Source organism: Elgaria multicarinata, chromosome 7, assembly GCF_023053635.1.
Source record: "Elgaria multicarinata webbii isolate HBS135686 ecotype San Diego chromosome 7, rElgMul1.1.pri, whole genome shotgun sequence".
In the NCBI taxonomy this organism is placed as follows: Eukaryota; Metazoa; Chordata; class Lepidosauria; order Squamata; family Anguidae; genus Elgaria; species Elgaria multicarinata.
The window spans coordinates 77,571,272-77,596,201 of record NC_086177.1 but is presented as its reverse complement, the minus strand read 5'-3'; the positions used below and the strand labels follow the sequence as shown (position 1 = coordinate 77,596,201).

The 24,930-nt window shown below is 42.5% G+C and overlaps 1 pseudogene; it reads right to left on the bottom strand.

The window, feature by feature from the left end:
• Window positions 1-649: 649 nt before the first annotated feature.
• On the bottom strand, window positions 650-2,137 carry LOC134401948 (transducin beta-like protein 2; annotated as a pseudogene).
• Between the last annotated feature and the right edge of the window lie 22,793 nt (window positions 2,138-24,930).

Sequence of the window (24,930 nt, the reverse complement as noted above, 5' to 3'; positions counted from 1 at the left end):
TTTATAGCAGATGGATTTCATTAAGAACTGCAGTTAAAGGTGCCAGCACTAATTTGCCCTTTTCAAAGTAGGTCAAAATGTCCAAGAATCTCAATTTCGCAAATTAGATTAAATTTTCATGGAGTCGCCAGTTGTCGTGGTATCTTATGCCCCAGACCAGACCAGCATTTTCTAGTTGGATTTAGTGAAAAACCATCAGAAAAGGCACATAGAAATGTCTAATTCCTTTCATTTTATGTTGATACCCATAATAAAAGCTTCACAGCCTGAACTCTTTAAATTGATATATACCTGCAGTTACATTATTAGGTTTGAGTCAAGTACAGCTTTTAAAACACGTTATATAATGACAAGATAGTGGCTGCTGCCCTGCAGGCAGCTATCTACTAGGAGGCACCTAAGGGTGCCAGCCATTGGGTGCAACAGGACCCTCCCACCCATGTTCCCTGCCAACTGGTGTACCTAGGCATACTGCCTTTGATACTGGAGGTAGCATATAGTCATCAGGACTAGTAGCCATTGACAGTATTTCTTCTTTTTTGGTGATGTATAAGTGGCCGGCGTCATGGTGCCCTAAAATGGACTAACAGTTGTTTAAGGAATGTTGAGATGTCTTTGTTTTAACTTATCCCAGTTAACAGCTACATTTTCAGCCAGCTGCAGTGTCAGAGTTTGCTTGTGGGTTTCCCATTGGAATCTGGTTGGAAAATAGGAAGCTGGATAAGGTGAATCTTCCGTTCAAGCCAGCAGGACTCTTCTTTTTGTTTGTGTGTGCAAAAATCCTTTTTATTAGGTCTCTCCCTGCATGATTCAAATCCTGACCTTGTCTGCCCAGAAGAACCTCTCCCCATCTTTCGGGGGCCTGCGTGATCTGCTGCTGCAGTCTCTGCTTGGTTGCTTCATTAGTTGTCTTTTTCAGCAAGGCTTTCATTTCCTCCGCCATGGCCTGGTCAGCTGGTTGTGCTGAGGAAGACACGGATGGCCTGGTCCCTGCAGGACACCAGAAAGCGGCCGTTCACATTGAAGGCCAAGTTTGTTATGGGTTCCCCATGGACAGCCTCAAAACACTCTTCCTCCTTGCCCCATTGGGTGTTGTAAACAAAGATGCTGGTGCTGCTGGAGACAGCCAAAGCTCAGGCATCGGCAGTCAGAGAGATGTGGCATGGCTCCGTCACCTCACACTTCCCCATTAGCAGCAAGTATAGATCCTGCTGCTTCTTGTATTCCACATCTGTGTCATGTGCTGTCCTTTGACAGTGTTGCCATCTGCCTGGAGTCGATGGAGAAAGAGAAGGAATACACAGCGGTCGTGTGCCCCTTCAGCTAAAAGAGAGCAAATGTGGTGCAGTGACTAGAGCATTGGGCTAGGAATTGGGAGATCTGGGTTCTAGTCCCCACTCGGCCATGGAAGCTCACTGGGTGACTTTGGGCCAGTCACAAACTCTCAGCCCAACCTACTTCACAGGGTTGTTGTAAGGACAAAATGGAGAGGAGGGTTATGTACTCCACCTTGGGTTTCTTGGGGGAAAGAAGGTGGGATATAAATGTAATAAATAAATACATACATACATACATGCATACAATAGGCCCTGATCACTTTCTGGAAATCACTCCACTTTCTGAAACACACCTTTGCATCAGGGGTGAAGCTGCACAAGGCAACAAACCTTCCTCATGGTGACAGGTGAAGGTGTTGCTAATTTGATTGGTGGCCAGTACTTCCACCTTCATATCCCAGCTCAGGATGGTGATGTCACTTGAAGCTGTTACAATGTTCTACCCTTTATCAGCCACTCCAATATTGATGACAGGGTTTTTGTGATGCTTTGGGAACTCTTCCGGAACAGCCATGTATGTGAAGCTGCCATCCTCTTTCTTGGAGATATTAAAGAATTGGATGGGGTTGCTGTTGGCCAGCCAGACAATGAAAGCTTTGGAATCTGGGTAGCAGCAGACCAGGGTGGCATGGTCCAGCTCCACACTAGCCCACATGCAGCTCCTACTGTAAGAAATCCATGGTGTAGTCATCCGAGCAGGACACCAAGTACTTCCTGTTGCTGCTGAAGTCCAGGCAACTGATGCTCCTGCTGTGGCCCTTGAGGGCTACCACCAGGAGCGAAGAAGTAAAAGTGTGTTGCTGGGACTTCTCTTTCCTGATGCACTGGTGCTGGGGCTTCTTCTTCAGGACTGATGTTTTGCCAGCTTCATCACTGTACATGGTCTGATTGTCATGAATGCTGCCGGGCTCCTCCTCCTCCTCCCTGCCAGGTTCCTGTGCATTCATCTAACTTGGAGCTTTTCTGAGCATGACTCACTATGGCCAAGCTGTTTTTGTGCAACACTTCCATTCCTCACTTGAATCTGAATAAAAGGAGTAGTAGAACTGGCAGGGGAAGTGCCTAGGGGTGCCAGTAGACATGGCTTCAGTCCAATGGGACAAGCACAATGTGTCCAAACCTGACAGCTGTGTAAGTTTGCTTGAAGGCTTCATTGTGTCAAACTAAGGTCTAAAGCCCAACCCATCCATCTGCTAGCATTAAATAGCATGGAGATGAGAAGGAGCTCTGCAGGATGCCATGGCACCAATGCCACCTTCTGGAATCAGCCAGTCACCAAAGCACAGTGTCCCAAATGTCATCATATCCGGGTCACACTTTCCTAGTTCTTCTAGCACAAGTCATCCCTCAAGGCAGTTTAGACCTAAATCAAGATGGGAGTATATTCATATAATCGGTGTCATCCCTGAGTATTCCAAGTTGCACGGCAACTTCATGACTGGCCAAAAGTTGTTACAACTCTCAGGAGGGATTCTTCAGGAGGAGTTTCAGCCACCTCCTTTAAGGTGGATGAGATCAGGCTATTAGGTATTATGGTGGCACTTGTTACCAAAAAGGGCCAGCCCACCCATGAAACAAGGTGAGGTGTCCAAATCAGGTGGCAAAACATGGCATTTGCCGCAGTGAGAGAGCAGCCAGTAGCGCTCTGTAGAGAAGCTGTCTTGTTGCACAGGGGTTGAAGAAACCATCACCAGATTTCACAAAATCTTGCCTGGGTCTCATGAGTTCCCATGAAAGCACTATGAGATCTCACAAGACTCACAAGCGCCTCATGTCCACTTCCAGCCATATGGCTCTCCACAGAGCTGATGTGGTGCTGTGGTGGTGGAAAAGGTACAGCTAAGTGGATGGGGTATGGGGTGGGGCTGGAGGTGCAATGCGGCAGCAGCACATCTTCTGTCACACCTCAGGCAGTGAGAGACCTTCTGCCGGGCTGGCTACCAAATTTAAAAAGAGCCAGCAATAACATTCTGTGACCCAACATTATGGTAGACTGCAGCAGATTTGTAGAACTCTGTCCATTTTGGGATACAATCTTAAAAGGAAAAGAATTTAAAAGAGAGCTACATAGGTTCCAAAATCCAACCCATATGAGGAAAGACATTTTTAAAATGGTGTTTCTTTAGTTTGGTCAAGAAAGAATCAATGAGAGCGATATCCTGCACATGACTTTCCAACTCAGTTGGTGGTTTATTTCTTAATATGTAGATATTGGAAAGCTCTTCCTTGCTTCGGTGCCCTCCAAATTACTTGTATATGGAACAGCTGCACCTTAGTACCTGTTAAGTTTCAGGTCTTTGCAAAAAACAGTGATAGGTAGAGACACCTGATTTTTTAAAAAAAAGCATGCCAGGCTGCTACTACTGCTGCTGCTGCTGCTGCTGCTGCTTCTGCTTCTGCTTCTTCTTCTTATTATTATTATTATTGTTTGGTCATTCCATCCTTTGCTATAACTTTGGCTTGACTTACCAGTGTGTCAAGCTGCTTTTAGATACAGACTTCATGGTAGGGCTTTTGCCTTTTCTTGTGGGGAGGGAATGAAGAGATATCTTGACTTTGACTCCTGCCCGCATCAGAAAACATAAGTGGAGTTATAGTCAGCAGAGGCTCATTAGGCCCAGAAAATCGCAACAGCTGAGGTTTCAGTCAATTCAAAACCCTTGGGTTGAGAAAGGTCTATTATCTGCTGCAAGTAACTGCCAATGAGCTAGGCTCTTCTTCTCGTAAATGGAAGGGTTAAAGAATGCAACATTTGGACCACAGGCTGTGGCATTTGCAGTTGGTATGCTGGTACAATTATTCGATCTACAGAAGACATTAGAAGTGGCGAATTATTGGTATTTCAGAAGTGTCAAGGCTTGAGAGCATTTCTTAGAATAGATTGGACACCATGACAATGAGCCAGCACCCCTAGAGTTCTCAGCATAGGGCTACTGCTGGGGCCTATCAGAACACTTTTCTGTCAGGATTTACTGAGAATTGGTGCCTGGCCTTCATACCAGAACTATGAAAGGCAATTGCAAAGAGCCACTCTCGCCATTGTATGCCTAATGCTTTTTTTGGAAAAGAAGTTGGACAGCTTGCCGGTAATAGACTCAGAACTTACTGAGCATACAGGTACACCATTATAACAGAGCTCCCCTGCTGATCAAGAGCATAAGTAACATCAAGGTATTTGCCTTCTCAATCCATTTCCTTTGCTCCAAAAGATGGATTCCTGCAGTGCTCACAAGAACAGGAGGAATGCAAGGACAGCAGATATCTGTGGCATATGTCTTCCAGTTACACTGCAGCTGAGCAGAAGGGTGCATTTTCTGGTGTCTTCCTTGGACATACAAATGCTACTCCTGAATGTTCAGAGTGCAGCATTTTACCATGAAGCACGTCCAAAATATTTTCCCCCAAAGTGATAAATGCATATAGTGGTTCAATTATTATTTCTAATAATAAAAGATGATGTGTGTCTGTAAGTAGCTGGGGATTCTGCCAAGCCCCTGCGCTGCAGCCTAGGTTTCAGGGGTCTGCTACAGGTTAGATCTTCGGCAGGGGTCAGGCCAGGCCACGTCATGGAAGCAACAGATTAGTACCCCAGAAAGTTCCACCAAGTGTTGCTGGGGCTGGAAGCCAGCCAAGGTTTCCTGTATGTTGCTCCACAAGGAGCAGAACAAGACTGAGATTTAAATAAGAGTGCTTCTGTATTTTGGCTCATCAGTCCCACCTCCATATTGACTGAGGCTTTTGGCTCACAGTGAGCTGTGGCATATGCCGGGCGTGTGCAACCCTACTACTAATCAAGGGTTATGCAAGGAATAACCCACAGTGGCTGGGCTCTCACAACACAGCACAATCACCTGATCGGTGGTTGCATATTCAAAAACTGTGACCACATGCATGGCTCATCATTGCTCATTTAGCCACCGATAACCTGCCATTTTGTGCAAACCGAGTAGTTGCCTCTAAATTCCTTATTTTAGCAATCTCAGGCTGCAATGACATGGGCATGGCTATCGCATGTTAGTTTCCTCATGGTCTGAGTTCTTAGAGTCTGGGAATGGTAAAGCAACATCCTCTGGCCACAGGGCAACTGATCCCTGGGATCTTTCTGTAAGAATGGGTCCCAGGGAGTTGGAAGCCTCATGACGCCTTTCCATAGCCAAGTCCTCTCCTTGAACAATTAACTCTGTATCTTCCTCCTCTGAAAACGAGGGGTCAGAATCCTCTGAGGTACACGTTACACTTGGCATGCATACTAAGGGGACCATAGGGATGTGCACCTCAGAATTACTTTGTTTTTTAAATGCATTAATTAATTTTAATTAATTGTCTCCATGTTTTTTTAAGACTGCAGTACCATCTTCACTAACCAGCACATAGTGTTGCAATCAATATCATTGGAAGCTGGGAGTGGGGATTCTGAGGGACAAAGTTACACAACTGTTGCCTTTCCTTCCTTCCCCCCCTCTCCTCAGGAGAATGAAGTGGACAGACCTTTCCCTCGGGGGACTATGGGGTGCATCATTGCAGAGGCCATGCCTAAGAGGAACCCATCATGCCAGCAAACACTATTGGCATTGGACTAGAGGACGCTTATCCTAGTGCAATGTGATTTAAATAGGCAGTAGTATCACATTAGATGCTGCCCTATGTCTTCTACTCCCTGTTCTTACCTGATGCCTGAGATTGTGTCTTCCGCTTGATTCGACTTCTCATCTCCTTCTGGCTCTTCCACCCTGGTGCTGCTACTTTAGACTTCCACCTCACCTGACCTTTCTGATCCTGATCTGCCTCCTCCAGAACTCAGCCTTTTTCCTGATGCTGCCTCTGTCCCTGCCTGCGATCCCTCAGACTGTGTTCTACTTTTTCTGGAATGTGACTTTGCTTGTTTTTACCATGCCTTTGCCTCAAACTTCCTCTAGCTTGGTGGCCAATTTGCCTGGGTCTCAGTACCCAACAGCCTGGAGAAAAGCCCTACTGAGGCCTAACATTAGGCAGGACACACTTTCAGACACCACAGCTGTATCAAGCAGCTTTACAACAGCCTTGCCTCGTTCCCAGACAGGAAATTATTAAAAGAAGAGAGGAAACATATTCTTTCCTCATACTAATTTAAAAGAAAAGAACAAGACATTAAAAAACAACACTAGAACTCATTTGCTTAATGCCATATATATATAGAACTACTTTGTATTCTCATCAAAAGGTCAACAGATCAACCTTTTTTCCTTTTCTTTTTTTAAACACATTAAAAAATTTCATAGGGCTTATCTACATGTTAACAGTACTTCTATTTAATTATTTGAATTGTTAGTGTTTATTATGAAGGATAGTCCCTCTTAACTAGATTTTAAAAACCCATAAAAATAACACTGTGGAAATGCAAGAAAAGGTTGGTAAAGAGAAGTCAGATCAGAGTCAAAATGCTATTAATAGTGCATGCCAGTTCTAAGCATTTATGTTCTATGCCAGGGCTCCCCAACTTTTTTGTACCCATGGGCACATTTGGGAATTTGAGAAATTGCTGTAGGTGCCACCACAGAATAGCTGTCACGGAGGATGTGGCTAGTCACAAAATGGCTGCCATGGGAGCCTGGACATGGGAAGGTGTGCAGAAAGAGACTGGGGCCTTAGCTAGATGGGGCTTCATCCCAGGGCAATCCCCGGGATCGTCCCTGTGCATCCACATGATGCACAGGGGATCCCAGGATTAGGGAGGGATGATCCCTCCCTTGCCCCCAGGATCTCGCCCTCCACTTTAAGCCTGGTATTTCCATAGTCTTGGCCTTAGCCCAAGACTGCAGAACATGTGGCCGGGAGTCGCAGTTCCACATGAGGAGCCGGAACATGTGCATGGGGTGCAGAGTTCCTTGTGAGCTCTGCGCCCATTGGGGGTGGGGCGGGGGAGCAGGGATTTTAAAAAAATTTTTACAAAAGGACTTACCTTTTGCGCACGAGCTGCCTCTTTTTAAAAAAATGGCAGGCGTGACACCTCTCCCTCTGAGGTTGCCACACACCACGTGTGAACAGAGGGGGTGATCTCATGATAAAAATATCACAGGATCTTTACCCTTCTGTCCCACTACACCGCTAGGTCTAGCTGAAGCCATAGTGAGGCCAGAAGCTGGAAGGGAGGAAGAAATAGCAAGGCAAAGGGTTAGAAGGGAGAGAAAGAGCAAATCTAGAGACTAGAAAGAGAGAAAAAGAAGAAAGGAAACAGCAAGGAAAGGGCTTGAGGGGAGAGAAATGGTGAGGCTAGAGGCTGGGAGCAGGGAGAGAGAAAACAAAAGGTAAAAGGTCTGTGTGGATGGAAGATTGGACAGGGCTCAGAAAGCTAGGGTGACCATATGGAAAAGAGGACAGTGATAATGAAAAAGGACTACAGCAATGAAATACGAATTTATCTTTTTAAAAATAATAATATACATATCAGATAAACCTTTTTTGCCACGTCAACAAGTAAAAAGAAGTAAATATTGAAAGTGGGGGGAAAGGCTTGATATCTTTTTATGAGCTGAGATTAATAGATTTGTACAGATGTGAATACCTGGCATACTCTTTTAAATGCCTAGAAATGGTAAAATAAAACTTTAAAATCTGGCTTGGATGAAGTTATCTGAAATTGGAAAATGAAGCTGATTTTGGCTCAATTCATCTGTTCCTCTCCCCAATACACTGGGTCTCCTTGAACAGTTGGATGAACATTTAATATCCATAATTCTATATTTTATTGCTGTTGGATGAACAACGCTAAAATTAATATGCCTTATCCAAGAACATTTATGCATTTTATTAGAATTACTAAGAATGCTTAACTACCTTCCTAAGAAATGGCCAACAAGTAGTTTTTCCAGGGCTTATTGTTCAATGGACTTCATAATAACATACCTACAGTATTTACCTTCTAAGCTGAGGAACTCTAAAATCCATGTTGTGAAAGCTTTGCCTTCCAGTTCCACGGTGCTCATTGTATGCTCTGGCCAGGTGCCCATTGTGCTTTTTGGGATGAAGAGCTATTGTGGTGGAAGTACAGAAGCTATAGGAAGGTGTCTTGGGTTTTTTTGGAGCAGGAAAGAAGCCACTTTCCTGTTCTCAATGCAGATGTTCAGCCAGATGTTCAGCCAGGAGTGGGAGACTTTTAAGACTGGCTCAAGAAGTCAGTAGTGAGTGAGAACAAGAAACACAGACAACCTAGAGATCATGAGAATTGATCGCATTCACTGGCCTATGTGATATTCACCTCTAAAAGCCCCAGTGCAACAGCAAAAGAAGCCGATGTATATCAATGCACATTGGTTTGGGAAGAAGTTGAAAGAATTGCCTCCCCCAGGACTGTCCAAATATTACCCCTCCTCTATTACTACAGTGGCATGCTTGGGAGACACTAATTGCTGCCTGGAGGAGAAGGCTATCAATGGCTACTAGTTGTGATGGCTATATGCTACCTCCAGTATCAGAGGCAGTAAGCCTGTACACACCACTTGCTGGGGAACATGGGTGGGAGGGTTTCACCGTGTCCTGTTTGTGGGTCCCTTGTCAACAGCTGTTTGGCTACTGTGTGAACAGAGTGCTGGACTATATGTCTGACCCAGCAGGCTCAGGCTTCGGTCTGACCCAGCAGGCTCTTCTTCTGACCTTATCCACCTCTTTTTACACTAAATATCTCTATGACTTCCTTTTGCCAGTGATCAGCCAATCTCTATTTCTTCTTCCTTCCCAGCAAAAACTCTTATTATTATTATTATTATTATTATTATTATTATTATTTATTTATTTATTTATTTATTTATATAGCACCATTAATGTACATGGTGCTGTACAGAGTAAAACAATAAATAGCAAGACCCTGCCGCATAGGCTTACATTCTAATAAAATCATAATAAAGCAATAAGGAGGGGAAGAGAATGCACCAAACAGGCAGTATAAAAGTCAGAACAAAATCAAGTTTTAAAAGCTTTAGGAAAAAGAGAAGTTTTTAGCTGAGCTTTAAAAGCTGCGATTGAACTTGTAGTTCTCAAATGCTCTGGAAGAGCGTTCCAGGTGTAAGGGGCAGCCGAAGAAAATGGACGAAGCCGAGCAAGGGAAGTGGAGACCCTTGGGCAGGTGAGAAACATGGCATCAGAGGAGCGAAGAGCACGAGCGGGGCAATAGTGTGAGATGAGAGAGGAGAGATAGGAAGGAGCTAGACAGCGAAAAGCTTTGTAGGTCAACAGGAGAAGTTTATATTGGATTCTGAAGTGAATTGGAAGCCAATGAAGAGATTTCAGAAGTGGAGTAACATGGTCAGAGCGGCGAGCCAAGAAGATGATCTTTTCTCCAACTACTCTGGCACGTGCACGGAGCTTGAATCAAGGTTAAAGACTTGTTTCATGTTTGCTGAGATATGGAGAATGCAGCAAAGAATGGGAGTCTCTCTTGCTGTTTCCTTCATGAAAACTTAGCAAAACTCAAATAAGACCCCACGTCTCTCCCCAGACCCTCGGCATATGCTATATCCCTCAAGGGGTTGGTAGTTATTTTCTCTTGATTATGTTGATGTTTGGGGAAGATAAGAAACCATTTAAGAGGCTGTTTTTCCTTCTTACATCCTCTAAACATCAGAACAAGTACTAACCCAAGGCATGGGATGTGAAATGCCAGTGTTCCGTTTTTTCTTTTATAATTACAGCAGTATACAAACCTGACATGTATATTCTGGTGAAACATTCTTCTTGCCAGATTGCAGTGATTTGTGGATACCTGCCAATGTTAATATTTTAAAATATGTCATTGTATGCAAGAGTCTACTCCATTACACATTGAAAAGGTCCTGAACCTGTCCTGAGTGTTAACTCTGTAGCATCTTTGGAAAAGAAGTACAGTGCCTTCTTTTACAGAGGATGGTCCTCTATTTGTAGGTGTCCTCTATTTGAAAAGCTGTCCTGTCCTGTTCCAGTTTCAAGATAAAGGACCATAAGAACTGTTGCCCATCAACACCTGGGCAGCAGACTGAACAGGTAGGCACACAGGTCACCTAGGCCATAGCTAGACCTAAGGTTTATCCCTGGATCGTCCAGGGGTCAAACCTGTTCATCTGGGTGACACACAGGGGATCCAGTGCTCAGGCAGGGGCGAATCCTGGATGATCCCAGGATAAACCTTTAGGTCTAGCTGTGGCCCCAGTCACAAACTTCTGCACTATGATGAAATGCCCTTATTTAAATTATAACCAGTTGGTTTCTCAGAACATATTTCATGGAGAAAAAACAAAGCTAATGAAAGGTTTAACTTAACTAAAGGTGTACAGACACTTTTAAATGTTATTTTGTTAAACATAACAGCTGGGGACTTCCTTTCTGAGCAATAACTAAACTTTGACTGGGTTACTTATACCTGTTAGCTCTTAATCCCTTCGTGCTTTGTTTACAGTCCAGGTGTTACTGTAATATCATTGTACTTTGGCCTTCACCTGTGTTTATAAAGGTATACAGAGACTGTTTTGTGTTTTCATATTTCATTTTGCTCCAATTTGCAATTAATGATGTTGTTTAATTATACTTGACATTTGTTGACATTAAAAATAAGACTTCATAGTAGATTATTATAGAAAATAGCTTAAGGCGAGATCTACACAAAGTAGGATATAACACTTTGGAAACGGTATGTGGAATGGGTCCTGGTCCCAAATGGATGTCAAAACTGTTATAAACCATTATAAAGCAGCAGTGTAGATCCTGCCTAATTCTTTTTTTAAAGGTACATGGACATAAATAAAACTCCTGACTTTGAATTACAGGGGAAACCATTGTTATTCATGGAACTGGCATGTCAAGAGCTTTCCAATGAAGTATGTTTCATGAGAATTGGTCAAAGGAAAAGCAGTCAAAAAGGGATAACCAACTAACTCCCAGTTTTGAATTATGTATATAAAAATATTTCTAAATTTATGCAAATTTTATGCAAACCTGTGTTGTCTTTTTTGGTGATGCATTTCTTTTCTTTTTTTGCTGATTCATAAGTGGCCACCCTAAAAAAACCCTAAAAAGACCATTTTGAGTCTTATCAGAAATGGCATGCATGCTCTTAAGGGCATTGCACATTACTTTGTAGTATGAGGAGGAGGAGTGAAGTGAGGAATACCAATTGTTTTGTCAATCTGTCTCTTCATCCTCATCTCCAAGGACTTCCTAGTTTTTTTAAAAAAAACTGAGTTGAGTGATGAGCCAGTTTGACATGTTTGTCTGAGGTGAGTTTGATTACTGTGGGACCTATTGATCATTTAACTGAGCAACAGAAACTTAATTGTCAAAAATTAGCTTAACTGGGAATCAGTGTGTGTGTGTGTGTGTGTTTTGGTGTGTTGGGAGAGAATCTGATTTCTCAAAGCCTTTTTTTAACAAGTTATTTGCATAGTAAAAGGCTATTTGTTGAAACCATTGCAAAACATATGACCTGTTCCCAATTATATAATTTCCAATAAGATGTCCAATGATGTCATGGGAGGGTGTGGAGCCCTGCCCTTTCAGTCCATTGGGCTTGGTCCAAGGGACAATCCGGCCCCTGAACCAAAAGAGTTTTCTTCTCCCTAATTTAGTTAGTCAAGTAGCCCATTTCCTAGCCTTTACCCCAAGTTGTTGCCTTTTGCAAAAATGGCTCAGTGACTGAAGTACCACCATCTTTCACATGAATCAGCCCAGGTATTAAGAATCTGTGTAAGAGTCTGTTTCCCTCTGGCATCAGAGTTCAGGTGGATGGCAAGCCTTAAAACAACCTTTTCACTGGTGGCCTCCTAATTATGGAACACTCTCCCCAGAGCTATTCATCTGGAGCCTAGCCTGAGCCTGGTCTTTCAGGTGCCAGACCAAGACCTTTGTATTTGCCCAAACAAATAGAGGACAGACCTCTGGGCTCACAGCCACCCTACATATTAGAAAGAAAAGTTAGCCAAAATGTATCATCCTGTTCTGGATAACTGAGAAGGCAAGGACAACTTCAGGTCATGCACCATGAGGTCTTCATAGGATAAACTAAAAACAACAGATGTTTCTATATCTGAGATACTTCATACGACCTCTGTCATTTCCAAGGCATGAGCAGGAAGCTTGCTTAAGACTGGATGTCTTCACCTTTCCATACTCTTGTCAAACAAGGTCAGCAGAAGGTCTTAATGAAACATCTACCCAGAGCTCTGAACCATTATATAACACTGGCAACCTCTACACTGAGGCCACAGCTAGACCTAAGGTTTATCCTGGTATCATCCAGGGTTCACCCCTGCCTGAGCACTGGATCCCCTGTGTGTCACCTAGATGAACAGGTTTGACCCCTGGACAATCCAGGGATAAACTTTAGGTCTAGCCATGGCCTGAGTCACACTATATCTCAATTCAACTTTCACAAAGAATCCTGAATCATGATAAAATAGGACGTTAAAAGTCAGCCAAGACTAGAATCATTCACGGTCTAGCTCCTGCCTATCTCTCCTCTCTCATCTCACACTATTGCCCCGCTCGTGCTCTTCGCTCCTCTGATGCCATGCTTCTTGCCTGCCCAAGGGTCTCTACTTCCCTTGCTCGGCTTCGTCCATTTTCCTCTGCTGCCCCTCATGCCTGGAATGCTCTTCCAGAACACCTGAGAACTACCAACTCAATCACAGCTTTCAAAACACAGCTAAAAACTTTTCTTTTCCCTATAGCTTTTAAACTTTGAGCTTGTTCTGACTCTATACTGTTAGCTTCACCCTTCCCGGTGCCTGTTTACACTTCCCTGTGCCTGTTTGCATTCTCTTTCCCTCCTTATTGTTTACTACAACTTTATTAGATTGTAAGCCTATGCGGCAGGGTCTTGCTATTTACTGTGTTATCTGTACAGCACCATGTACATCGATGGTGCTATATAAATAAATAATAATAATAATAATAATTATACATGTCTACTCAGAAAATGTCCCACTGAATTCAATGGGACTTGCTCCCAGGTAAGTAGGTATAAAATTGTATCCTTAGCCTCACTGCACCCGTATTGTGAGTTGGGCTACAGGTCTTCTACAGAGAATCGTCTTCTTCACAATAAGCTAACACTAAGGGCCTTGCTAGACGTGGGCCGGTTTCCCTGCTGTGCGTCCAGATGATGCACAGAGGAATCCGGCGCCAGGCCGCACTGAGGCCTCCTCTAATGCGCCATAAGCGAAGTCGCTTATGGCGCGCCTTTTTCACAGCCCCAGCCTCAGGCCGGGGCTGAGAAACGTCTAGGAAAGTCCGTGGCTTTTTGCGGCTACTCGCTTACTCGCGAGTAGCCGCGAAAAGCCACGGACCTGGCACAGCGCTCATACGAGCGCTGTGCCCATCGTGCCAGGGGGGGTGGAGATGGGGGAGAGAAGGCCGGACCGGCAGGAGAGGGGATGGCGGAGGGCGACGAACAGGAGACGGCGAGGGAGGGTGGGGGGCGACGAACAGGAGATGGCGAGGGAGGGCGGATGGGGGGGTTAACTAAAAGAAACCCTTACTTTCTCCGAAGTCTTCGGGCCGCACATGGCCCCTTTAAACTAAAAAAAAAAAAAATGGCGGACGCTGCAGGGCTTGCGTCGTCCCTGCGCGTCCGGCGTCTGGAAGCTGAGGCGGCGCGCACTAACGTTAGCGCGCCTTGGCCCCGCCTCCGTGCCGGCTTATCCCGGCAGGTCTAGCAAAACCCTAAGTAAATCTTAACTTCTCAAAAGCTTCACATGAATGTATGAAATCCAAAAAAAATAACTCTCCAGCTCCTTTTCTCCAGTAATAGCTTCCCCTCTGCTATTCACACAGGTTTCCAATGAATTCATAACTTCAAGGCTGGGGTCCTAAGCACACTTACTTGGGAGTAATTCCTACTGAACTCCATGGGTCCTATTTCTGAGGAAGCAAGCATAAGATCAGATCAATTTCATACTGGGTTCTTCAAATACCATTATCCCCTTAGGGAAAGACATACCCTAAACTCCACGTCTGTTGTAACCAATGCAAACCGCCCAGAGAGCTTCGGCTATTGGGCGGTATAAAAATGTAATAAATAAATAAATGGTGTGACCCAAGATGTTAAAAGAATAGCAGTGGGAAAATAGGCAAGAAAAAAGAGAGATGGTGGTGCATATTAAGTAGAAGTATGACACAAACACAGCACACTCAGTAAAATAAAACCAGGATTCAATAACAGGAAGGAGGAATAAATATTCATCATTTATTTCATTTTAAATTATTTTTGGGCTGCCTTTCAGGGTAAAGCCCTCTCCTATACTTACCTTACAACTGAGGATGGGAAAAGGGAACCAGCAATGTAGAGACCTCAGCTCAGAGGTCCTGGCATCATTTTAATGAACTACTAGTTTCGAGGCAGCTTCTTGTACAACATGCCCTTCGAATTTTCTGAAGGCAGGCAAACTCGAAACAAGGGAGATGGGTTGATATATGTTGGTGAGCCCCACCCCTGACCATCACAGTTTGATCGGCTGTGTGCACATAGTCCTTATGTGGTAGGAACTTTACATAGGTAGACCCTCTTTATGTGATCTGGGACTTTTAAGACCTTAGGATGCACTTCTAGAAGAAAGGACAATGTCTTAAACCATTACAGAACTTTTTCTTTATTCTTGCAGGCTTCTTTCAACATCAAGAAATGGTTTAGCAAGATGTACATGAGTCACACTGAGCCTTCAGTTCATGTACTCCTCCATCCTTTTTCCTTCTATGCCACTAGAGGAGAACTTCCCAAGCTTTTATTTTCAGTTTTGATTAACCAGAGTTTGTCATGTTGTCCGGGACAACAAATTGTGGCTAACACTACGTCTTAGTTAAGTGTTAGTGTTAGTGTTAATCACACCAAAATAGGGTCTTCAAACATGCCAACTCCAAACCATGGGTTATGAAGCTGGATTGTTGAAACTAGTTATGTTACCCACAGTTCCAGATCCAGTTGATATAGGAAACTGTGGCTACCAAAAAGCAGAAGTGAAAATTTCCAAAGTCCTGGAAGAATCAGGAGAAGGAGCCCTTGGAGACCCACTTACACGTTGTCAAACAAAAGAGGATGTACAGTTGATTAAAATGTCCATATGCTACTTGCAAATTTAGAAATAATTACTATAGTTTAAATAGGAATATTACTTATCGCCATAGTGGGGCTGCTTTGATAGTGCTGCATTGGTGCTGCATTCCCCCTAAACTCTGCAGTTTTACTCCTGCGGGTTTGTGCTGGGAAATCCCCACACCATGGAAGATGCGTGGAGTTTCTAGTGGTTATCCAGGTACTGGAGCCTTCCCCCCCCCCCCCCCGGTCCTCTTTCTGGCTTCCGGCGACCAATCGCTGGTCACCATCTGCCCAGACCACCTCCCAGATCAACCACAGAGCGAGGTCAGATGGTGGAAGAGACAGGATGACTTTGCTCCTAACCAAAAAATCAGGGTAAGCCCCATGGTGGCTACAAATCTGTGGCTGCATCATATAATTGAATCACTGCTGATTCACAGTCACTGTGCGGCTTAGAAGACATAGGCAATCCATGTGTCTGGGTGATCTACGGTTTTGTTCAGTTTGCTGTTGATGGACAATCTGAATTGCCTTGTTCTCTCTTATGTTTATTTCCTTTTAATCCAGATGTGGACTGGATAGATGCCTTAAAAGAGAGGACACCTTCCATAAAGTAGTATGCATGGCCACCCTGGAAGGCACACAAACCAAAGGCTCATTCACATCACATTAAAACCATATAGGTTAGGGTGAAGTGTAAATATCTCTTCTCCTAGTTGAGACTAGCAGGCTAGAGAGAATGGAGAAACAGATGAGCACTAGCAAGTCCAAGAGGGTTTCAAATGGTGCATAATGTACAATTAAACTACTTATTCATTCATTAATTTATTTAAACATTTACATACTGCCTTTCCATCAGAGACTCCTGAGGCTGGTTCAGTGCTTGAAGTGGGGAAAATAGGAAGCGGAATGGTCTCATTTCAAATTAAGCAAAATTCAATTTGGCCTGTGATCCATTCACCATCTTTATAACTGTGTAACCTATTTGTATAAATTAGTACATTCCCACCTTGAAATAATTGGAGGTATCAATCAATCAATCAATATCTATAAAATCAGAATAATCATAAAGTCACAGTGCAATTGCAATAACAATTGTAAAGTACTCAAAGAAAATAATATTCATTACTATTATTAGTAAAGAAGTTAGTATCCATTGCTTTTATTTACTGGTATAGCAAATACACAAACAGCTGTCCATTCAACCATGTTAACCCTACGCCCTTTTTTTTAACCAAAAAAACCCTGAAAAGTGGGAGGGAAAAAAGACATTTGCTTTGATGAAAAACTGGAGCAGGGAACACAATATTATACACCAGCTAGGAACAAGGTTACTACCTTTACCTGATACATTTCTTGACTCATAAATAAAACTTTCTGCAATTAAGTGTACCAAAGAGCACAAACCATGAGAAGTAGAAATACTTTTGAGAATAATTACATTAAACTTAATCAACATTTGTTATTATTTTTTGCTTAAGGCCAATATGTTTAGCGTCTTCCATGCATAAGAAATTGCATTAACTCCAGGCTAGTTCATGCTGTTTTGAAAGTAATTCACATGCTTTTCCCTTACAGCATGTACAAAAAAAAGGGGGGAAAGGAAAGGAAGTAATGGCCCAGGTTGAATTTGGCTAAGGCTGCAGTTCTGTGCACACTTACCTGGAAATAAGTACCATACAATTTAGTGAAAAATTCTTCAAATAAATGTACGTAAGATAGGGCTGTAAGGTTGTTGTTTTAATCCTTGAAAGTACACAACATTGTGTCCAGTGATAGTGTCAAGGGGCCCACTGACAAGAGAGCTCCCTGGAGTTGCTCCTCCTCTTCACCATGGCAACCAGTTTCTTCATCTACCTCTCACTTTGGACAAACAACAGTAGTGGTGAAGACAAAGAGCAGTAGATGCCCCTGACTACTTGTTCACTGGTTCTCTGCCTGTCAAGCAAGGAAGTAGCAGCAATGATGAGAAAAAGGAGGAGGAGGAGGAGGAGGAGGAGGAGGAGGAGGAGGAGCAATAACAGCTGGTGACCATGGTGGATCATGGAGAGTACCTTTCCCAGGGACCCTCAAAAGACTGGAGCTGGCACTGCCTGTGTCTACCAAAATGTCCCCTTTCAGAGTGACCTAGGGTGATTGGGGAAGAGAAATGAATCATGTTATCCTTGGACGAAAGTTGTGACTTCAGATGCTCAACATAAGTCTTTAAACCATACTTTGATTTCTTGCAAACCACAAAAGAACAAAACTTATGTTTGGCACCATATTTCTATGCCTGAAGTCATAAAATTACCCGCAAATATCCACAATTTTAGAGGACTCATAAATTAACTGAGTACTGTAGTCATATCATATGCACTCTGACCATAATCCTCCAGTATTTTACTACATAATTAAGTTGCACAAATGTTACCATTTAAATAATATCATGGACAGAACGTCTAAATGCTGGTTCGAAAATAGCTACTTGGAATGTATACTATTTAACCAACCGCGTTTGTTTTTAGCTATAATTGCATACAAACAAAATAAATGAACAAACACTTTTTTTTTGCTGATTCGGTATAAAAAGAAATGATCTGTCATGTGCTGTAAATCAAGGGTTACCACAGTGTTTGGTGTTGGGCAGAGGACACATTAAGAATACATCATAAGTTGGGAGAGCCAAAGTTAATTTGAGTGAGATCATATGATCCAGATAGCACCACCCTGAAAAGAGATGCAACGGCTGCATTTCGGTTAGCCATGTGTCCTACTTTTCAAAGGACAGTCCTCTGTTTGAAAGTGTCCTCTGTAGGAAGCGCTGTCCGGACAAAGTCTGGTTTAAAGCTAAAGATCCATGAGAGCAGAGGCTATGAAGATGCCCATCAACCTTAGCACCTGGTCAGCAACTGAGCAGGCACAAGGTCATGGTTTAACCCACTATTGTGAAATGTATTGCATTTGTCTTTAAGTGATAGTAATTATTTCTAAAATTATTTAGAAATCTATACATCTATACATATACATAAGAACATGCAAATTGTTTGCAAATCTGTGCCTTCTTTTGTCCTTTCTTTTGGTTATGCATTTCCTCATTTGGGGATGATACGTAAGCTGCCACATAATGTTGCACATGATGATGCTATGAGCCCTGCATATCCAGAAATGCAAAGAGCCAGGAGAGACTAGGTATTGATGGGAAGGCAGGTGGCAGTGATGGGCAGGTAGAAAGGGTTAGGGCGGTGTTGGCGGCAACTTATGCTCCTCTCCCTCAGCAGCAGTGGCGGCATATTCTCCTACCTCAGGAGTCAGGATGTCTTGCTCTGACCCTGCCAAGTTGTGAACCAAGTGAAGGTTTTGAAACATCTTCGGGTGCAGTTCAAGATACAACACATTTCAATACTGTATAGAAAGTGAGTTCCACTAAGAAGGCCACTTTTCAGTTAGACACCCAAAGGCCTGATCACCTGGATAAATTCAGTCTCCTATTGGTATGCAGGTTCATGTGGGTGAATGCAATTATATAGAAGAGAAATGGTCTTGCAGACCACAAGATATAGATCAATGATGGGTAGAAAGTAGATTTCCAGATGTTTTGGACTACAACTCCCACATTCCTGCCTATTGGCCATGCTGACAGGGGCTTCTGGAAGTTGAAGTCAAAAACATCTGGAGATCTACCTTCTGGTAGATACTGAGGAGTTATTTATTACAGTGCTGAGCCTTAACATCATCTAGTGGCTCAGGCACCATGGGATTGTGGGTTATCTGACCTGCATCCTTGGAAGAAGTGCGAGATCTGTACCAGTCTATGTTAAATCATTTCATGGATCCAATTGTAAATTTATTTGTATATTTGAAAACAGGAGGAAGAATCTCATAATTAAAAGGCACAAAGACTAACACTGGGAACTGAGGAAGAAACCAAATTTAAAGAGAAAGAAAGATGACAAAATAGCTTTGGTACAGAATATCCTGAAACCTCAACCTTAATTCAGACTTTTCAAATATATTCATTTTGTGATACAAAGAAACTGATTTCCAGTGGCATAAACTGATATTTTGGCACACATTCATCACCGCTCAAATATGACGTTGTTTTGCTCCCTCAGTATTCCCGGCTTCTTAAAAAGAAAGGGTTTCATTATGAAAATGCAGAAGCATTAACCAAAGCACTGCTTACAGGCCTCACTTTAATAAGGATTTCTCATCAACTCCTAGTTTATGCTGGATTAACATATGAGAGAGCTATTTAAACATTAAAATTAATACATCATAAAACAATAGCAATGCTTCATGCCGACATACTTTCATTTGAATCATAGCTACTAACAATGGCCATGAATATCCCCACTCAAATTGCTACCATGAATATTGTATAAAATTGAGAATAAACTAAAAGTAAAATTAGAATACATCTTTATAAATTACAATATGTCACGTTAACAAATGGTAGACTTGTCATATTGAGCAACTAAATGTCTAAATGATCAGTCAGCACTCATCGTGCAAGGGTGGGGGGGGGACACTAGCTTTGTTGGCTATAAAGCAGTTGCTCGATTTTTCATACTGTCATTCTGCTCTATTAGCAAAGCCTAACACAATTAGGTATGAATATGCAGTAATAACATGCAGATTGTTCCTTCACAATTGCCCCAAGGCAGCCTTCTCAGCCTTCTCGTGCCTGATTCCTTCTACATCATTACAGGCTTGGCATAATTCATCAGAGGGAGGCGGCGGGGGAAGGGGGAGGGAGGGAAATACCTCATCCTTTCTTGCATGTGGCCGGCTAGTAAAATCATTAGTTGTTGTTAACCATTCTCCCTCAGTAGGTTTGTTCGCGATGCTCCCCGGCTCCCCGCCACTCCTGCAGTTGTACGTGTTTCCCTTGGGTAATGTTAGACACTACATTTGAGCCTGCCAGAACAATTAACCCTACTGTTAATTAGAATGAAATGTCAGGCGCACAGATGGTACAAGCTGGCACCCTGCCATCCAGCCAACTGCTGCTGAAAGCAGCTACCCTACTGCTGACAGCTGTTCAGCCGTGTCCCAAACCAGCAGATGTCAGAACTTTCCAGCTGAGGAAAGCTTGGGAGGAGGGAGAAGAGAGAGAGAGAGAGAGAGAGAGAGAGAGAGGCAGGCAGGCAGGCAGAGAAGGAAAAGGAAAGAGGGTTCTAAGTCCCAGCAGTGATGATGACTGTTTTATCACCACTGTTATCTATTACCTGTTGTCATACTGTATCAGTCAAGCAGAGGTCTAACAAGCAGCATGATGCAAATTAAAAAGAATGACACTAATAGTCAGAACTAAAACAAACACACTGTGGCAGTAATTCTGCTGGAGCCTAACAAATGAAGACAACAATAAGTAAAAAAATACCAACCCTTCTAATCCCAGACCTTGCTCGCTATTTTGGGAAAATATGAGAAATCATTTTAAGACACAGGTTGTTTTGTTGCCAGAAACTCATCTGATTTTTTTTTATTATTATTATTTTTAATATGCTACACTGTTTGGCAAGACGTGGTAGTTCTTGTCCTTTTGGGGGATCTATTCTACAATCTTCAAGCAACAGCAGAAATGTTACAAGACAGTGGAATCCTGTGAACTTAATAAGTAATACTTGCTCAAACGACTACTGGTGCTTAGAAATTCCACTTTGGATGTATGTTGGGGATGGGGATGTTGTATTTATGCACTTGCTCTGCTTTTTAAAGTTGTTTTCTGAAGAAATGCTTCATTCCACCTCACAGACAAGGTGTAATTCTCCCTTTATAGCTCCAAATGGTATTTTAAAAATATGTGTGCATCTCAAAAGCACACCTACCAACCTTGATGGTGCGTCTCCTGCACAATTCCACAGGATTTCTATGAGTACCAAACCTCAGCACATCTTTAACAAGTAATCATGCTTATTTTTTATTACTCCTCAAACATACCAGACTTCTGTTTGCGAGCAGCCGAGATGAACTCATTGTAATTCAATGCATTTCACATCTGTATACCATATGGACCAGTGTGTTCCACACAATCTGTTTATATGCTGTAGGAAACTACCAGTAGTCTTAAGCTCCTATAGAACACAGTGTAAGCAAGCAAAAAATTCATCATCACAGAAGCATGTCTCTCACAAATAATGGGGAGTTCTGCAAATACCTGCAGCATACACATGTAAACCCATTGAAATCATTCATCACAGGTGGTATGTACCTATTTTATGGTGCAATCCTTTAGAGATCCACTCATATCCCATTGACTTCAGTAGGTCTTACTCCCATTTAAGCCAGTGTAAGTTTGCACCCTTAAATAAATAAAATAAATAAATATGCACAAGTCCCTGTTGAGTTTGATAGTATGTGATGAAGCAAGGGTAGCTATGTAAATCTGCCATAGCAAAAACAAAGTACCTTCAGATTGCAATGACATGCATAGTTTCCTGGGGGTAAGCCCCACTGAACGCAGCGGGATCTACTTTGCAGTAAATGGCCACAGGATCACTATGCTAAAGGCTAACAGGTATTGTTGCATTGCTGAGAAAATGCACCTGAAAACAGCAAATAATAATAATAATAATAATAATAATAATAATAATAATAATAATAAATGTTTATGATTATGATTATTAATAATAATTTCTCAACTGTATTTGTCATTGTTAGTACCAAGCTGGGACAATGGATGGGCACACCTGAAGGCATTAGCCAGCTTATAAACCCTGTGGCTGGATCCAGGGTTTTAACATGAAATACTTGAAAACTGGACTCTGAAAAAAACCGCCAGAAGGTACTGCTCTTAGGGTGGCTCCATGTCCTGCTTGACAGCGGACAGTCTTCCATTTGAAGTTCTCCTCTCTTTGAAGGCTAGAGAATCAGGAGCAGGGAGGCCAGGAGCCTTGAAGTTGCCAATCTATGATGAGCAGCTGGAGAGCAGACCGAGCAAGGCACACAGGTCACCTAGCCATGGTCATCCCCACTATGGTGAGATGTATTGCATTTCTATTTAAATTATGGTAATTCTAAATGTGCACCTCTATATATGCTGTAAGTCAACATCGGTAAATTTTATCTAGATCTATGTCACCCCACCCTTGTGCTCTTTTTAGGTGATGCCTAAGTGGCCATCCTAACTGCTTTGTTGACTAGACCAGAATTAAAAAAAACTAGGCTCAAAGTATTTTTTCCATGCCTAGCCAATCTAGAGGCTTCATGTTGCCCTCCAACAGCAGAGCCCAGTACTGCACACCCATATTCCACCCCATACCTAAAGGCCCAAGCATCCACAGTCCACTGTAGTTCATCACACTAGGTCTGCTGAGACCATGGCATTCCTACACTAGCGTTGGAATAGTCCCTCATTGTCATTATAATACAAAGTATTATATGAAAAAGTAATTTGCTTATTAAGCTAATTCAAAACCAGATTTGTATATCAGCCTGACATATCCCCAAAGAAGCACAGTATGGATGGAGATCACAATAATTAAAGATGAAGATCTCGTTTGCACTTAAACAAGCCATGGTAGCTTCTTTTTTTTTATCCATTTGCCTAATTACCCACCTGGGAGTGGCTTGCAGTGTATCCAAACCCGAGTGGCATGGCTTGTTTGAGGGTGAAACAGCCCTCACAAAATTCCAACAATAGACCATGGGTTATTGGTGGCTTGTTTCCCCCTCCAACAAGTCATGTTGCCTGGGTTCGCACAACAAGTCAAGCCATGCACAGGCATGTAATTCTGCAAGTGCCGCACAGCATAGGCCACAGCTTAAACAAACCAATATAGCTTGTTTAAGCTACTGTAATTGTGTGAACCAGAGGCATAGTTCACACAATTACAGCAGCTTAAACCTCATTGGGTAGAATCCAGTGCAATGCTAGAAGCTCTAATGTAAACTATGTTGCACTAGCATAAATGACTTCTAGCACAATGCCAATAGTGCTTGCTGGTGTGAAACGTTTTCTGGGAGAAACTGCTGCAGCAGCAAATACTATTGGTGTTGTGCTACTAGAGTTCATTTAGCCTAACGGAACTTAATTTATATGAGCAGCAGTGTCATACTGGGTTGTCCATGATCATTCCTTTGTCTGTTAAAGATTTAGTGATTTCAAAAGAAAGTTTGAACCATGTATGTCAAGGATTTTCTAAATGGAAGGGGGAAATAAATAAATATACATGTAAAATGTTCAGTAGTCTTATATGTCACCTATCATTTTAGTAATTACATTTTACATTAAATAGATTAGCAAGATACATCAGAACGACAGAAAAACTGCCATCGCTGTCTGAATGTAACACATGGAATCATAATTATCACTCGATAATCAGATTTCAGAATTCTAAAAAGGAAAGTTCAAGAGCAGATCAGTGATCTTTTATGAAACTGAATTGAATCACTCTTCAAAGATAAAGGGAAATACTGTTACCAGTTGGAAAAGAATTAAAACAACTGTGAAATTTGCAGTTTGTTCATTCAAAGCCATCTGCTCATTTCCTTCATCACAGAAAAATACTTAATATCAAGGAAAATGTCCTCCTCAAAAAGCAATCTGTTATCAAGATAAATTGTTTCAAGGACCATAATAATTCCACTCTAAGCATTAAATCGGTGTGCCACCCATAGAAAACACTGCTTCCTGAATCTCCAAATCTGCTCCAGTCAGTCCCATTGTGTTCAAGGGCAAAGTATATAGAGCCATTCCCACCATTTGCTAAAACTTTGGAATATTTGGAGGAACAATCAAAATAATATACCAATATTCATTCTGCAGCTATCTGGAAGGCAAGTGAGAGGAACCAGCCAATGCCAACGCAACCAGCAACTGTACGTTATCTTAAGAACAATCTACTGATAGAGGTTGTGAGTTCTCCATCTCTGGAGGTTTTTAAGAAGAGGCTAGGCAGCCTCCTCTCATGGATGGTTTAACTGGTTTTCCTGCACATTGCAGAGGGTTGGACTAGATGATCCTTGGGGTACCTTCCAAATCAAGGATTCTATGAGAACTGGACATGGACAGTGCTTCTAGGAAGTTGTTCATAACAGGAAACTACTGGGGCTGTAACTGAGGATAGACTATAGTATTGGGAGAGCTGAGCCAATAAACGCAGCGCATTCTGACTGAGTACTGCGTTGGCACAGGAACACGACAGCTTAACAGATAGCAAATTTAGCAGATAGAGGAATGTCCTGAGAGTCAGTGCAGACTGATACTAGCAGCAGGTGAAACAAGGAGCTAAGACACTTTCCGGCTGAGGAATCAGAGAATGGCCAATTCCATATGCGCTGGGCGTTCTGTTAAGTGCATTAGTTCATCCTTGGCCTTTTTTTAAATATTGAGTTTGTTCTGACTCTATACTGTTTAGCTTCACCCTACCCAGTGCCTGTTTACACTTCCCTGTGCCTGTTTGCATTCTCTTTCCCTCCTTATGGTTTACTACAACTTTATTAGATTGTAAGCCTATGCGGCAGGGTCTTGCTATTTACTGTGTAATCTGTACAGCACCATGTACATTGATGGTGCTATATAAATAAATTAATAATAATAATAATAATAATTAATCTGCAAAAGACAAGACTGCC